Source organism: Filicampus tigris, chromosome 8, assembly GCF_054856515.1.
Source record: "Filicampus tigris isolate MCC_2025a chromosome 8, RoL_Ftig_1.0, whole genome shotgun sequence".
In the NCBI taxonomy this organism is placed as follows: domain Eukaryota; kingdom Metazoa; phylum Chordata; class Actinopteri; order Syngnathiformes; family Syngnathidae; genus Filicampus; species Filicampus tigris.
The window spans coordinates 13,079,539-13,095,667 of NC_141224.1; the positions used below are offsets into that span (position 1 = coordinate 13,079,539).

At 39.1% G+C, this 16,129-nt stretch overlaps 1 long non-coding RNA gene across 1 annotated transcript in view; it reads left to right on the top strand.

Annotated features, from left to right (window-relative positions):
- Positions 1 to 82: 82 nt before the first annotated feature.
- LOC147143785 (uncharacterized) overlaps positions 83 to 16,129 on the top strand; it is a 30,715-nt gene continuing 14,668 nt past the window's right edge. Inside the window, exons 1-2 of the long non-coding RNA XR_015087977.1 lie at positions 83 to 108; positions 11,138 to 11,275. This is a non-coding gene — a long non-coding RNA (uncharacterized LOC147143785). The remainder of the gene's footprint in view (positions 109 to 11,137; positions 11,276 to 16,129) is intronic.

A 16,129-nucleotide genomic window follows, 5' to 3' on the forward strand; every position in this document is an offset into this window, starting at 1 on the left:
CCGAAAGACGAGGCACAGAAACGTCACGATGTAAATACGGAAGAAAAGTGGGAAAATAGCACGGTGCTGTAACTACGAGGGAAAAATATCATAGGCATACTTTTTCAGGTAAGAACCTTAGTCAAACTATGTATTGAATTGCTGTTTTCAAAAATGTACAATATCGTTGCTATGTTCTAACTCCTATTAAGTTCTTCACGAAATAAAGAAACAAGCACATTAGAAAGAAGGGCCGTATACGAGATTTAAAAAGCCTTTCATTAGGTTGTGAATTTATTGTGGCCAGTCGTCTCACTACCACCAGAGGGCAGCCATGTAATTTGGTATAACGGTTTAGACGAGGAAACAAAACAGTATTTTCTCGTCACCATTTCTCGTCGTTGTATTTTTGCAACTTCAGATAAATTCAACTAACAAATTAATAACAAATTGTTATTTTGTTACAGTTTATTATATGTTACTGAACAGTTGACGAGCTGTGCCATATGCATATGCATATGCATATGCATGCGTCAGCTGCGTCCCACATTGTCCCCCACAAGCATACTCCCTGTACCACATCTGGTGAGTCACTCTACTTACAGGTGATTGTGTCTTATGATTATTGATATCTGTGATTATTGATTTTGAACCAAAATTGTTTACTCAATAATCCACCTGGGATAAATAACCTGTATGTGAAATGAAATATGACATGCAGCATTAGGAGGTTCATTAAAATAGGGAGTAAGGGTATAATCATCTTCCTTGACAATAGCAAATAAAAATAACTCGCAGAGGCGTTTAATAAGTTCTCAGAGGCAACAAAAACAAATGTTGAGCCTTACTTGAAAAGCACTATCAGTCTACCTGATTGTTATATCTACAGTTACTGTATATGATTATGTAGCACTGATTTATCACCACAATTTACTCCAGGGTTAAGCTCTTGTTCATGTTGACACAGACGAATTAAATGTGTCTCTAACAGATGGCTGCAAAAGTGGCATTCTGCTGTTTTCTTGCTGGTAAGACATGTTTTTTGTGCGGCATAGTTCATGTTCTCATACACTTTTTTAAGAATTTATATGGACGAGCTTCTGCTTGTGAACAGTATATAGCATATGCATATAATTTGGAGCCATTAAATATAATTTCATGTAAGACAGTGCAAAGCTGTTGGAAATGTCAGATGTGGCCCACATCCATGTACGGCACCCTTGACCCTCACTAAGTGCCGAATCATATGCTCTGTAATTTGAACATCTCTAAACTGCATTTTCTCACGATTAGAACCCACTGTAATGTAAGGCTCAGGAGATGGGTCCTTAATGTATCCCCATTGAATGTGATTAGTTTACAATATTCCATGCTCAGACAGTCCTAACTCTAATGGCAGAGATAGTGATAATTGCCTTACAGCCTGTTTCCTGTCCTCTATCAATTGCTTCCACCAGACTCAATTTTCTTATGTCTACTTCTGCTATAGCTCCACTCACTCCTCCCGCAGACTACCTCTCTCATTCATGCGAGCAAAGCTGTTGCTCCTCTTGTGTTCTGCTATCTATTTGTGTTGCGCAGTATCTTTTTCAAAGTTTCCGTAAGTAATCTGTGGTTTAATACAGTAAATCATGTGGAAATGCTATGGGTTGTTAAAGTGTACAATGTGTACTTTAACACCGATGTAAAGTTTAAAACAGTATGTGAACATGCTTTTGACCAGTGATTCTCAAAATCTGATTATGTGAGCACCACTAGTAGTACACATGCTCTCTCTAATGAACCGATACTGACTATGACCGACGATCACCTACTGTCAACCTTCATGCAAGTAGGCCAAGTATTACAAATATATTGTACGTAAGTCAATCATGAAGCAAATATAGACAAGCATTCACGTTCACATCTATGTTCAAACCTCCAAAAGTGTGCACGTCAGGTTGATGTTTAACCTGACGTGCACACTTTTGGACTGAGGTACGAAATTGGAGTACCCAGAGAAAACAGACATATTCCACTGCCAACCATGAACCTCTGAGGCAGATTCTCTCACCACTGGCGTTCCGTTCTGCCCGTGAACAAGTATATAGTCAACCTTTTCAATGTAGGTACTACATCATTAAGTCATTTCAAAAGCTCCGTTTAGATGCTGTCTTATGTTTAGGGCCTTGGGTTATGCTTGGTATAGGGTGTTTTTTTATAAAGATGTGATTAGGGTGTTCACTTTAATTGTAAAACCGATTATGCCTCTATCCGTACAGCTTTACAAACAAAAATCCTTGTTGTGCTGTACTGTAGCACATTTCCTTACTGTCTGAATTTACAAAAAGATTTTTCCTTTTTCATCTTTGCACCTGTGTCACAAGCTTCACCAGTCACCCCGTCCGCCAGTTGAGTCCATTTATCATGAGCTAGTTGTGGAGATACTGGAGGAAGGTGTAGGTGAGGAGGGAGCACGTACACCCTATCTCAATGTGTCTCTCTTGACGAAACTTGGAGCCTCTCAAGGATAATGAATTCCCTCTTCCTGTCCTTTAACCTCTCCACGGAGAACAGTGTTAGTTTCCTAACATTCTTGGATAACCACAAAGAGAGAAACTTTCACAAGCCTGGGCTGGCTTAGCACAGACCATTTGAATGTTGACAAAATATTCTGTGATTGACTGGCAGCCAGTCCAGAGTGTAGTCTGCCTTTCATCTTAAATCAGATGGCATAAGGTCCAGCTCAACGCAACCCTGAAACGGATACACTGTATAGAAAATGGATGGGTAAAATGCCTCAGATGCTCTTAGTCGATTAACACTAAAGGGACAAAAGTACAGGAACACCTATCCATTACACTTGCAGCAAGGGAATTTGAAAGTCAAAACAGCGCTGGTCTCGGACACGCATACACTTTTAGAAAGATTAGAAAGGTTTTTGAGCGTGTCTGTGGGAATATATTAAAATTTGAATCACTTCCCACAAAATTAGAAGCATGGAATTGAATGTCTCGGTCAGATGACAAATTAAAATCAAAGTGGAACGAAGGCATCTTGCCCAATCCTTTATTGACTTATTAATTCTTTAATTATGAAAAGAGGACACAACTTAGGTCCAGGGAGTGTACAATTCCCCTCGTTCAGGCTGTCCAAGACATAACATATTTTTTAGGCTCCAATTCCAAAATCCATCACCTGTGAACAGTCTTCCTCCTTCCTCCTTGACAAGAGTTTTCCCAAAAGAGACCAGATGGCTGAGTATTCTTTTGTTGAAGTCTCTCTACACTTCCTTGGCTCATTTCTCTGCCTTGATGCACACTATTTAATTACTCAAGCGCCTGCTATACTGCTTTCAGATGCAATTGTTTTGACTTCATATTTATAATTTCAAGACATGTTTACACAGTACTCCCAACTCACATCCTGAAAGATAAAAAAGGAACAACAGCAACAACAAAAAAAAAAAACACATTTTCTCCTCGCATGCCTATCACTCTGAAACAATGCAAACAATGTGACAAGTCTATCTTGACGAAATCTAAATAGAAGTGTCCGAATGTGTGCAGAGGCCATTGCCATAGTTTGGAGCTTACATCTCTGTGGATCGACACAAGATGATGGATGGTGCTCAGAAAAGAGGGAGGGGTAGGCCTGATGAAAAAAATCTGTTTTTGACAAACTGTTTTGGATTTCATTTTTTTTCCTGCCTCTCTGCTGTGAGAGAATAGTATTTTTATTTTTATTTTTTGAAAACATTGGCTCTTGGGTTTTCAGGAAATCGAGTGGGAGAGGAGGAACATCCTTTTCATCTCCGCTAATCTAAATACTGCACCTGTCAACGCAGCACTGTTTATTATTATTATTATTATTTATTAATATGTTTGCCATGTAATTTGTTGGAACAATGCTTTGCCTGATTTGAACATCTTGGTGACAATTCAACATTTGGCTTTTTTTTTTTAACTTGAGCACTGCAGATGTTGCCAACTTGCATAAATAAGCCATAAATTACATTCTGACATAGTTTTGGCAGTAAAGAAAAACAATATATTTCTTCTAATAGTGATCTGTGCTCAAGTAGATGCCGTGTGCCTTAATTAATTGATTTGAATGTTGTCCACTGGAACGTCTACAATTCTTAGAAAGAAAAAAGACATTTTTTCCACATCTCATTCGCATGCAATCAATGTACCCCATTGTGGGAGTATTTTGTAGTATACCATAGAAAATACTTATTCTGAAAGTTGCGGGATGTAAATGCATGTTAATTTTGATGGCATTTGATGAGAAATGGAACATAACAGTAGTTGGCCGTTTTCTGGTTCAAATTCATCTTTACTGATGTGTTTTAAAAATTTACAACTGTAGAGGGGAACAACAACAAGAAAACCTGACTTGCCAACCAATATACTTTTCCATTATATCTGATACCATAACAAATTCGCACACCACATTGCTTTCGGGTTGAGATGTTCAAGAAAGTCGTTGCCTAAAAAAAACGATGGTGGGGATCAGCACAGATGGGGAATACTCATGATGCACCTTTAAAAAGTCCATATAAACATATTTTGAGCCAGGTGTACAGATGTTGTTTTAATTTGCTTTCTATTAATCCAATCGTCTGCTCAGTGGCAGGCCACAGACTGCTCGCCTTTGGCATGAAATTCTGCTGACAAAGTATTGGTATTCTTCTGTGGGCGCAGCTCTCTGGGCTAAATATTTATGCAGGAGACTGGCATTTGCTGATAAGGAATATGGCTCCATTTATGATAACACAGTGGAATTCAGACAGAATATTTAATCAAACAGTAGAGTTTTTACATCTGGAAATGAAACGTTTAAAAAAAAAATATATGAAGACCTAAGCCACAGCCTTTTCATGTAGGCAGGAGAGGACTCACAAACATTTACTTATCATTGAGCAGTTGATGTAATAATTACATAAAACATGGTGAATTATCCCACAATACAGCGCTTCAAAAAGATATTGGATAAAAGTAAAATATGTTGTGCAGTATTTCTTTTACTGCTACACAAAAAGGGAGCAAAACCATGCACCCTTCTTTGAAGTTCTATTCAAACATTTCACTGCTGGTGGACTTCCTCTGAAGTCTTTTTTAATTTACTGCTGCCCACCTTGCTTAATGCTTCCAGCTGAACATACTATGTCGCGTCCGTCTTGTTTTCCATTTCAGGATGAGAACGTACTCATTTGTAAAATGTCTTATTTTGATATGTTTTGTTCTTGTAACTTTACCGGAGCATGGGCATTTTACTAAAAATTGACGAAAATATTCATCATCCGTCTGCAGTGTGGGTACCCTTCCGTCGTCTGTCATTTGCCTTTTTTCGGGGGGGAAAAATAGTACCCGCCTATAGTCCTAAATTGGCGTCTGATGCTTGTATGACCAATATATTCATGATGTTATTGTGATCCATTTCACCTATGATGATATTGAAGTACACTGAAAAAAATGATGGTTGAATTTACTCATTTCGTCAGGTGGTTGCACAAAATAAAATCATCTGGAGTCAGATACATTTTTAAGTAGATGTATAGTTTACTTAAAAAATGTATCTGGATTCAGATGATTATATTTCGTGCAACCGCTTGAAGAGTTAAAATTTAGTAAATGATGCACAGCATTTTTTTCAGTGTAGACGGCATTATTTTGAAAAAACAAACAAACAGACAGACAAAAAAAATCCTGTCCACACTGAAAAAAATGCTGTGCTTCTTCTTACACATCTACTTTTAAAATGTATCTGGATACAGTTGATTATATTTCTTGCAACCCCTTGACAAAATAAAATAAAGTAAATTCAGCAATAATTTTTTTTCAGTGCAGCTCTCTTTCATTTACAACACAATTGGTTGCACAAAATAAAACCATGTGTATCGAGATACATTTTTAAAGTAGATGTATATTCTGTTGAAAAAAATCTATCTGGATTCAGATGATTTTATTTTGTGCAACCACCTGACGAAATATAATTGAGTAAATTCAACCATTATTTTTTTCACTGTACTTCAATATCATCATAGGTGCAATGGATAACAATAACATCATGAACATACAGTATGTGCATCAGTGCACACACTCGCTGAAGCAAAATCTATCTGGATTCAGTGATTTTATTTCATGCACCCACTTGACGAAATAAAATTAAGTAAATTATGCACAGCATTTTTTTCAGTGAAGTTTTTGCCATTTCTGTTTCAGCCACACACACCATGGTTTTAGTCAAAATCAGTCAAACCTGTCAGGTTTGGCGTTGACATTATGATAACATTCTTAAATCCTTCCACTATAAGATTGTTTGCACAGATTATAGGTCCTTACCAGCCTTTACTCTGGAATCAGAGCCAAAATCCAGCTCATGAGCCTCTAGTATCAGTCCAGTTTTAGTTCCACTAAGAGGCTGTTGAGAATGTGAGCCTTCAAATCTTGGCACCTAGAGCCCTCTTAAGACAGATGGCTGAGGGAGTTAAGGGAACGGTAGAGAGTATCAGATCAGACGTGACTGTGAATTAAAGCATTGGTGATTGACACTTTGGGAAGGATTCATTTCATTGTGCATAAAAGTAGTCAAGGTCAGATTTGCATCCTTATGCCTTGAGAAATGGGCACCATCACAAAATGCTGCACAGCTGGAAATAAAGCAGATGAAAATCACAAAACAATGATCCAATCAGACTTGCTGTGTTTGAACTGCAAATTCAGGTGTAAGTCAGCTGTTTAAAATTCAATGCTGATGGACTAAGGGTTTACGTCTATAGCCATTCCTTTTTCTACCCTTTTTCACCTCCTCTGGGAGCCTGAGGAAAGGGCATCAAGATCATTCGGGAATTATCTCTGATTTACTTTAATAATCCCTGCAGTCTCTCTTGTTGGTATTTTTCCCCAAATAAAAACTCACATCAACGTCATCTTGTAAATTGTTGGATTTCATACAAACATACAATATTGCTGTATGGTTCAGCCTTCGTGTGATTCAGAGAGTAACACCTCACAGATTTTATAATCGGGACTGTGACAAGGGAGTCAAAAGTTCAAGTACACAAAGGAGGAGCAAGTAAAACAGAAGTACAGAACTCAATAGTGTCTACTATAGCGCCCGAATGTGGCAAATATCACATGTACATAGTATCATACAAACTTGGATTGAAAGCCCAAGGTTTATATATTTTTAATTTTTAAACCAACCAGCAGCTTCTTTTATTGTGTGAGTTACTACAACAGAAACAAAAACAACATACATCCATCATTTATACACAAACCTTTTATCCTTATTCTCATTTTCCAGGTCAATGGGTCAGTGAAAATAAATCTCCTGTTTTTAACTGTAAAAACACATAATGTTGCCTGAAAAATAACCCATTAACTATGTGTAACACAGCCCAACCCCAACAAATAAACGTAAAGACAGAGTGGAACTTTAGGATTGAATATCATCGGCTCTGTTTTCACGCCCAGTGCAATTAGGTAGCGACCCGAAGTTTGTGCTGTTTTTGGAAACACAGGAGTTACAGAGTGTTACAGAGTCTTGAGTTTCTTAAATAATTTGTCTCACAAGTCATTCACCACAATAATAAATACAAGAAGAATAATTTTCAACTGCAGTGTGCCGGTAGTTATCAGATAAGCTAACAGTTAGCCTAGCTTCTTCTATTTCTTCTTACATTAGGCTACTACTGTTTCATCTTATTATTTTTCCCTCATCATATGTCGCAGGGGTGGCCAACAACTCAAAGACAAAGAGCCACTAATTTGACTGTGCTACTGAAAAGAGCCACAGAATACACATACACTTGGTACCTTGATTGTCGAATGTAATCCGTTAGATCATCACGTTCAAACGAGCCCTCCACCCACCGTATTGCTCGCGTTGTGTAAAACATAGAGCTGAGCAGCCCGTGCCCGGACCGGCAAAAAAAGGTTCAAGTGCCCAGCTCTGGTAAAACAAAATGTTTTCCTCACAATCCTATCCTCCTATCCTATCAAACCTGCTGTAACAATATCAAAAGCTCATGGTTTGGTTTTATCACGGTATTGATGTCACAGTATGACATTTATTGCAATATTGTGTGAAAGCTCACATGACACTGCAGTAAGCCTCGCTGTATTGCTGGAAAGTTCATGGTACACGCCGGTCTGGTCACTAATTTGACAGTATCATATTTCTTATTTTTAGCATTTGAAATGTGATTCTGTCTACTGACAGTAATTTCTGTGCTTACCAAGTCAGAAACACAGGAACACTGTGAATCAAGGCAACAGGTATAGAAAAAGCCAAGTAACAATAAATAAAATAATCACCTTGTTTGTTTCTTTTGCTGCGCTTGCTGGGATGCTTAAATTTGGAGGGCAACTTATGTCTGATTTGTTGTTCTAGGCAAGGGGTAGAAGTCGGGCAAAGTGGAACCACCACAGACACTGCTCCCCACCAGACGACAGCACGACGTGACATATCAATTTTTTTTGTAATCGGAAAATAGTGTACTGTAGCTCCGAGCATACACGGCTGGCTTTTGTTTACATAACTCCGCGGGAGAAATGTCACGTCAGCCAATCATCAGTGCATTTCTTCAGTCGTGTCAAATTATCACGTAGGTTACGCAGCCAATCAGGTGCCTGCATTGCGAACACAGGCACCCGATTGGCCGTGTATCACAAATCTGGAAGTGAGGTGCTGAAATGCCACACTGGCGAGCAAAATTACATTTTAAGAATAACGGCTCATTATTTTGCAGCGAAACAAGACCAGGACGATAGCAAAGAACTTTTACCGCATCATTCCGTGCTCCCTACCCCTCACCACATACACAATAATGGGGTTGATGGCGCATTGCGCCCAGCTAAGGTCATTTTCGAAAAGGGCTTCAGGAGCCGCATGAAACCAGCCGCACGCGGCTCACGAGCCGCGGGTTGGCCAGGCCTCATATGTCGTGTCCCTCGTATTATTGTAGGTAAAATCGTTATTCAAAATCGATAAACATTTTAAAACTTGTATCTGTTTCGCATGCTTAGGGACGTGTACAACTCTACAACAGTAAATAATGTTTTAGTTTCTCAATGTTTAGTTTCTTTTTACAAGGACTCTCCACTTGTTAAAACTTTTGCTAGCACAGTGCATTGAGGAGAAATTCGCTAAATTATCAAGATGCTATTGTGCATCAGTCTCCCTATTACAGATGTTTTTTTTTTTTCTGAATAGACAGCAGAGAACATTGATTCAAAGCAGTTCAGAGGACAGGTGCTGCTGCGAAGGTTTTTGTTTCTGTTTGATATTACACAGGAGGAAGGTCAGGCTCTGGGTCACCATACCTCAAATCACTGAAGCACTGCTTATCACACACAGTAAAGATTTGAGTGTTTGCTCAACAATACTAGAAGGTTCTTGAAAAAAAGATGAGGGATCAGAGAGATGGTCATGCACCAAGAAAGAGAAAGAACAGGAAAGAGATAGTGTTGAAAACTTGTTGACTGACTCTTATTTATTCACATGCAAACAGCATAACCTTACTTTAGGTTGACTGGTGCAAAGAACATTTGTGTGGGAAAGTTTACCTGAGTCTATCCCTCGTCATAAAGTTATACATGCATCTTGCTGATGCCAAGCCAAAAACTGAATCACTGCAAACACTGGACATTTTCACCGTCTGCATATTTTATGGGCACACAAATTTGCTTCCATTCAGATAAGTATAGAGCCTCATGAATGAAATTGCCACTTATTTTCCAATTTTCCAATCATTTTCATGTTCGGCAGAATAGATTGAGCATTCGTGTCCGTTTTACAACTCACGCCATTTCTATGGAAAATGGCACAGTAACACTTGCCATGGGCAGGGGCACAGCGAGGAAGGGCGTGAAAAAAAAAGGCACTTTTGGGCCCTCCACATCAATGCCACATATTGAAAAGAGTAGACCATTTGCTAATGCTAATGTGGCTTAATCCTGTTATCTTGTCCTCCAGCGGAATAACACCTGCCAAAAATAGCGCTTGCACCTGAGCTGCGGGGCTTCTCAACGGCAACAGGCAACAGCAAGACGAGTGGGTGATGACACTTGATTTCCTGCCATGAACACGAGTGTAGTGGGCACATGAGTATGTGGGGGAAGTGAGAGAAGTAAGAGATGGGGAGGGTATGTTGTTTATCAGATCAGCACGACTGGTAACTCGCTATATTGAATTCTTTAACAGCTGCTTGCAGACAAAAGGGGCAAAACAACGCTCAAGTGTTCTGCTTGTTCACACCGCATGCATCATTTATATTTACTTTGTGTCTGTGCTGGTGTTTGGATCATCATCTGCTCTGTGTGCTTATTCATGCACACACTTGCACTCGCTTTATCATCTTTTATTGTGACCAAAATGTCAAATAGTAATCAGTGACCTTAATTTGCAATAAGGCCATTTTAGACTGTGGAGTGTGGGATAAATATAGCTTCCGTTTTTAAGTTCCATGACCACCATCTGGGGTGGGGGTGAAATTTTGAACAATGGGGCCCAAACATATAAAGAACATACTTATTTTGACACATTGTTACACGTTAGCAAGTACTATTCCATTTAAGTGTCAGTTGCAGGGCTCCAGACTCACCCTAAATGTTTGCATTTTGCCCTTAAGATTTTTAAAAATACGTTTTGAATATGAAAAATAACAAACTGTACTTGCATAATGATTGCAAATATTGTACATAACAATACATAAATAAATCTTTCAAAACAAAAAGTGCTTGAGATTAAATGAAATATTTTGAGCTGAACAATTAAATACAACTGAACCACATCTTATGCAATTATTCTTTGGCATACCACTAAAGAGAGGCCGCGTTCCACTAGTGGTACTCGTACCACACCTGAAAATCACTGGTCTAACAGATTAGTGTGTGTGGCACATGAAGCGCCAATCCGCGCACTGTGGCTTGAAAATGGCGGAGCTTCAATCATGGGCAGAGAAACTGGACAGAGAGAGATAAAAAAAAAAAAGAAAAATCGTGTTGCTCATTTGCATATGGTCATGTGACATCCTGTCAAAATTCTGTATACGCACATCTGAGGGCCATGCTAATGCAACACCACTTTCAGACTTGGTCTAACGTGACATCTCCAAGGCAATTTTGCGAGAATTCGTTCTCCACTCTGAGAAATGTGTTTTCTTTTTTAGACCCCAGCAGCACAATACTCCAATGGGCCCATTCGGTTCGGCAGGCGCTTGAGTGACATAGCGTTAAAACGCACAAACGAGTCGGAAGGATAAGAAAAATGTCCAGACTGACCACTTCAACTCTTCTAAAGCTAAGCTGTAAGTTTAATTTACCCAATGCCCGCTGTGGCATACCTGTCTGAAACGCTTATTGTTGTGTGTGTGTGTGCATGCACTTTTATTGATTGGCAGAATGTGTCGGAAAAGACATTACTGACAAAACTTTCTGCCTCATTTGCTGCCTTCGCCAAGTCACACACTGGTTCACAGAATATAAAGTGTACAGGTAGACATGATGAGTAACAGCTCATTCACACACTGAGGTATCTTGCTCAAGGCTACCTCAACACGCATGGGGTAGCCTTGGATCGAACCCACAACCTATGGGTTCAACGATGACCACGCTACCACAAGCTACGCGACCTATAGCTAAAACAATACTTAGGTAATTTACAGAACACTTCAAAATATCTCACAAGAAGCATGAGTATGTATTGTTTTTAAATCTATTGTATATTAGCACATATTTTCACACTTGTAAAAGAGTTGAGAATGTGAAAATGTTACTAAAAACAATGCCCGGCGTACAGTTCAATAAAAGTTTTATGATTGGTGAGCGCTTGACCCTGGAATGTATTGGCGAAAGATCTGTGCTCAGTACACGTGCGATAATGTTGACAGAAGAGGGTTTCTTGAGGATCTCTTATCTCACTTTTGCATTGTTCTCACTCTTTGTGTCAGAAAGTGTTCCAGGCAGTGGCTGTGATCATCACATCGTGATAGCGTCTAATAAAGTTACACATGCTCGCACTAGCATTCATCTTTAACCTGCCACACTTGCGGGCGACGACATTCATTTTGTCTGCGTGATGAGGCGGTGCAGGGCATGATATGACTCAACTATGACTGTGGCGGGGTGCTCAATCGCCCAGCAAGGACAAGAGGAAATACTGTGTAAACATCATGTCTGTCTTTAACGGTGTTATTGTGGGGACCTGAACACAAACAAAATACTAAATATTAACAACTGCAATTCTAAATGGATATAAACACTTCTAAATGGATATTTACACATTATGGGGACTTTATATTAGAGGAAGGGTGTAACAGTTATACACCAGATGGTAATATTTTTCATTCTTTCTAATGTTAATATTAATACAGAACAATTGCTTATTAATAAAATCCAATATTCCTTTTGCCATTTGTAATATGTTCATTAGGCTACAGGGCTGTTATGATTGAACCCTCTGAAGTCTGCCTTCGCAACAAGTGGCATACAGTATTTCCGATGTGACAGTTTTATCACATTTATTTTGAGTCTGCAAGAATGTAGAGGCCTAAATAAATCTCAAATCCCGGTTGATTTTCAAAAAGCAAAGGCAGTCACGCGAAAAATCGCCCCTTCACAATGACATTTCTCCCCATAAGCTCAACAAATCTGTTTCAAAATCCTTCCAAACACTGGCCTCTCAGAGTTACAGGCACTGTTGCCATGGAACCCAGAGCAATATCTTGTTGCCCCCCCCACCCACCCACCAGGCCCCCAATTGAATTACAGGCCTAATGAACAGCACATTTCATTATGGCCGCCAAACCAGATCAAATCTGCTCAGCCCTGAAAGAACCAAGGGGCTTAAAGGTTCACAATGTTGGCAAAGGTATTGGGACACCTGCTTGTTCCACCTCCATGCAGTTGCACTCCAACTCCTTACAGTTATAACAGCTTGCGCTCCTTTGGGAAAACTTTCTTCGAACAGTCTTTGGGCTCACAATCTTTGTTCCGGTTCATCCCCCACATTTTTTGGTAATAATGCCACTCAATTGGGCACAGAATTGTCCAAAAGTGTCGTTTAGATAAAGAATTAAGATTCAAGAACATCTCAGGTCTGGTCAGGCCTGGTTCATAAACACACAGTCATTGCACCACTGTATTTATGCCATCTGTGGGAGGAGGGACATAAAATAAAATCTGGATCTTTCCTTTCTATAATACTTTTTCCCCATTCAGTAACATACAAACTAGGTCCATACTCATTTTCATTTAGATTAGATAGCCATTATTACCACCATGACTTTCAGCCGTTCTTGGTCGCACTTAATACGCTGCGCTTACTTGTGCTCCATTTTGGACCAGTTTTCCCTCTGATGACGCGAACATAAAGTGTTACAGTACTGTCAAACGCTGCCAAAATGAGCTCCCACACATCCGGTATCTTAAACTATACATGATGCTGTATTGACACATACTGTATGCTGCACACAAGACCAGTGGGTGGGTGAAGTACATGCAGCTGTAGTGGGCGGCTATTATGGAATTTAAATATTTCATACCATGTGTATTGCCACTGGAGGCTGCTCAATAACCACGAGACAGGACTCAACAGCCACTTGCCACAAATTCAAAGTGGAGGACTTCTTGCAAACAAAAATGGTAATTAACTTCTTCTATTTTCTTAGTGTGGGCATTGTGTTACTTGGCACATGACAGTCACATCCTACCCAAGGCTCCTGACTGGTTCTCATTTAATATGCCTCAGTCAGTCAGCAGAGGATTGCCAATCAATACATCCATCAAGCTTCTTATCTCTTCAAGGTCACATCGATTCAGGACTGAACATATTTCAGATGCCCTTCTTATTCATTTAAAAAACAAGTCTCCATGAGCTTAAATAGCATTGCTAAAAAAACAAAACAAAACAGCCATTTCTTAAATGTAAGAGACTATATTGTATTTCACTTGAGTGAAACTGCACACATGAACCAATTTTTACTTGAATTTCATTTAAATGATGTTTTGCTAAATATTACTTATCAATAGATGAATAATTCATTTTCAAAAAAGTCTGCCGAATCATGGCAGAATAACTACACTTGCCAAGAGTGTCTGACAGCTGTCTTTCTTGACACTGCTCTGTATAATAAGTACTCTCCTTCAGGCAGCAGGGGGCGCTAGTAGGCCAGAAACTGTGAAAGGAAGTTGGTCTTTTCCACAGAGAGCAGAAGTGGAGGTTATCATCCTCAAATGTCCTGTCTCCCCTTTTTCACTGCACACATGGGCAGGCGTGTGCACGCATACACACACGCACACACACTGAGAGGATGAGACAAATAGAATGTAGCCTATGCTGAAATCCTAACATTGCAGGAGCGTCTGTTGTGCAGTTGCTGTCACAAACAAGAGTATTATTTTTTCTGATAGCCAACGAGTCCGCTACAGAGTGCACTGTAAAGTGGGCCACCATTTGGTAGGATGACAAACATTAACTCACACTATACGTCTTCTAACTTGAACAAATAATGGGTAGGTGTCCACTATTATTCTAAGTTTATGTTTGTTGAGTATTGAACGGAACCACATCCGATTTTTTTTCCCCCCTTAGTGTCTCACCGCTTTCTGAATTGTTACACCTTGAGGCTTCTTTTTACCATTCTTTTCATACTCTCAAGATATCTCCTTGAGAAGTTCAGTGATTATATAAATGATGTGCCACACATATTGTATTATCAATTGTACTTCAAAGAAATAGCCTACAGGCTGATCTTTGAATATTACGTAAATAATATTGTTCCACAAGATCAAAATCTCAATACGTGTTGCAAAGAGCCTCATCTTATTCTTAAAGCAGCACTGTGTCATGTCAGTTTTTGTTGATTATGGCGGCGCCATGTGGACAAAAGCGGTAGTGTTTTGACAAAAGTCGAACCACATTTCCCATGCGCGCCAACGCGTAGTGTCGTAAAATTCTGAGCTCTCGCTGGCCTGCAAGTTGGACTGAATTACATTTCTATTTCCAGTGGCGGTGTGAAAGATGAATAGCAGTAATAGCGCGTAGACGTTCGAATCGACTTCCGTCCTTATAGCGAAAGGATTGTATTTTTTTGTGTGCCAGGGTTGCTCCCATCCTCCTCAAAGTTGCTTAATGCCAGTAAAAACGATACTGACCCCCCCAGGGCATGACTAAAGTCCCATTCAACTACTTTTAAGCCAATGTTTCATCAAACGAGTTGTGAAATGTTTTTATTAAGGTCAAATTCTTGCCCACTGCTGCTTTAATTGATCCAAAGTAGAGTGGCAATAATGGCTGACATGTAACATTTTTGGAGAGGTCAAATTTTACTTAACGACTGCTAGCTTAATGTAAACGCATAATGGAAGGCACCATATATGGGCTATCGAACAGCATAGACATTTTCACATTTATGTTTGAACACAAATGATGGACCACACAGCCATATATTCTTTATCCTCTGCAAAAAATGACTAATATTAGTGTGGCTTAATTGTGGCTGTCTCCTTCCTGTATATCTGCATGCCTATATCATATCTTCTAGGGGTGGGAATGATAATCGTTTTTTCGATGCATCATTCTGCGTATTAAAAAGATTTTGAATCGATTTATAGGTATTAATAATCAATATTTAAAGTTTAAATAAAAAAACTAAAAACACACAGTGAAAAAGTGCGTTTGGACGTCAGATGTCTGTGCTAGGCTAAGCTAATACGTGGCAAGATGGCGGAACAAGCTAAACCTCATACGAGCGCATTACATTACACATTAATTGTGTAATTATGTTTTTCGAAAGTAAATTATCATAGTGCTATTTTTCCTGTCTAAAATCACATTACAAAAATTTGTTTTTTTTGGGGGGTGGAGGGGGATATTTTCATTCATTTCAATAGAAAACTATGATTTGAGATAAGGCACCGCTGTAATAAAAAAATGTGCTTTAAAGGCACAGAGTAAATTATAGTATATTTGCCTCCTGTACCTTCAAATATACTTTTGGGGAATGCGAAAACATTAAGCGTACTAGCAGTGCATTTCAATGCAAAGAAAATGTTGTGAATCACTAGAATATGACATATAATACAATAATTTATTCCATGTATTTTCATATAAAATACCTGACTTCATTTGCATTTTAAAGACTTAATCCATATCTGTGCAG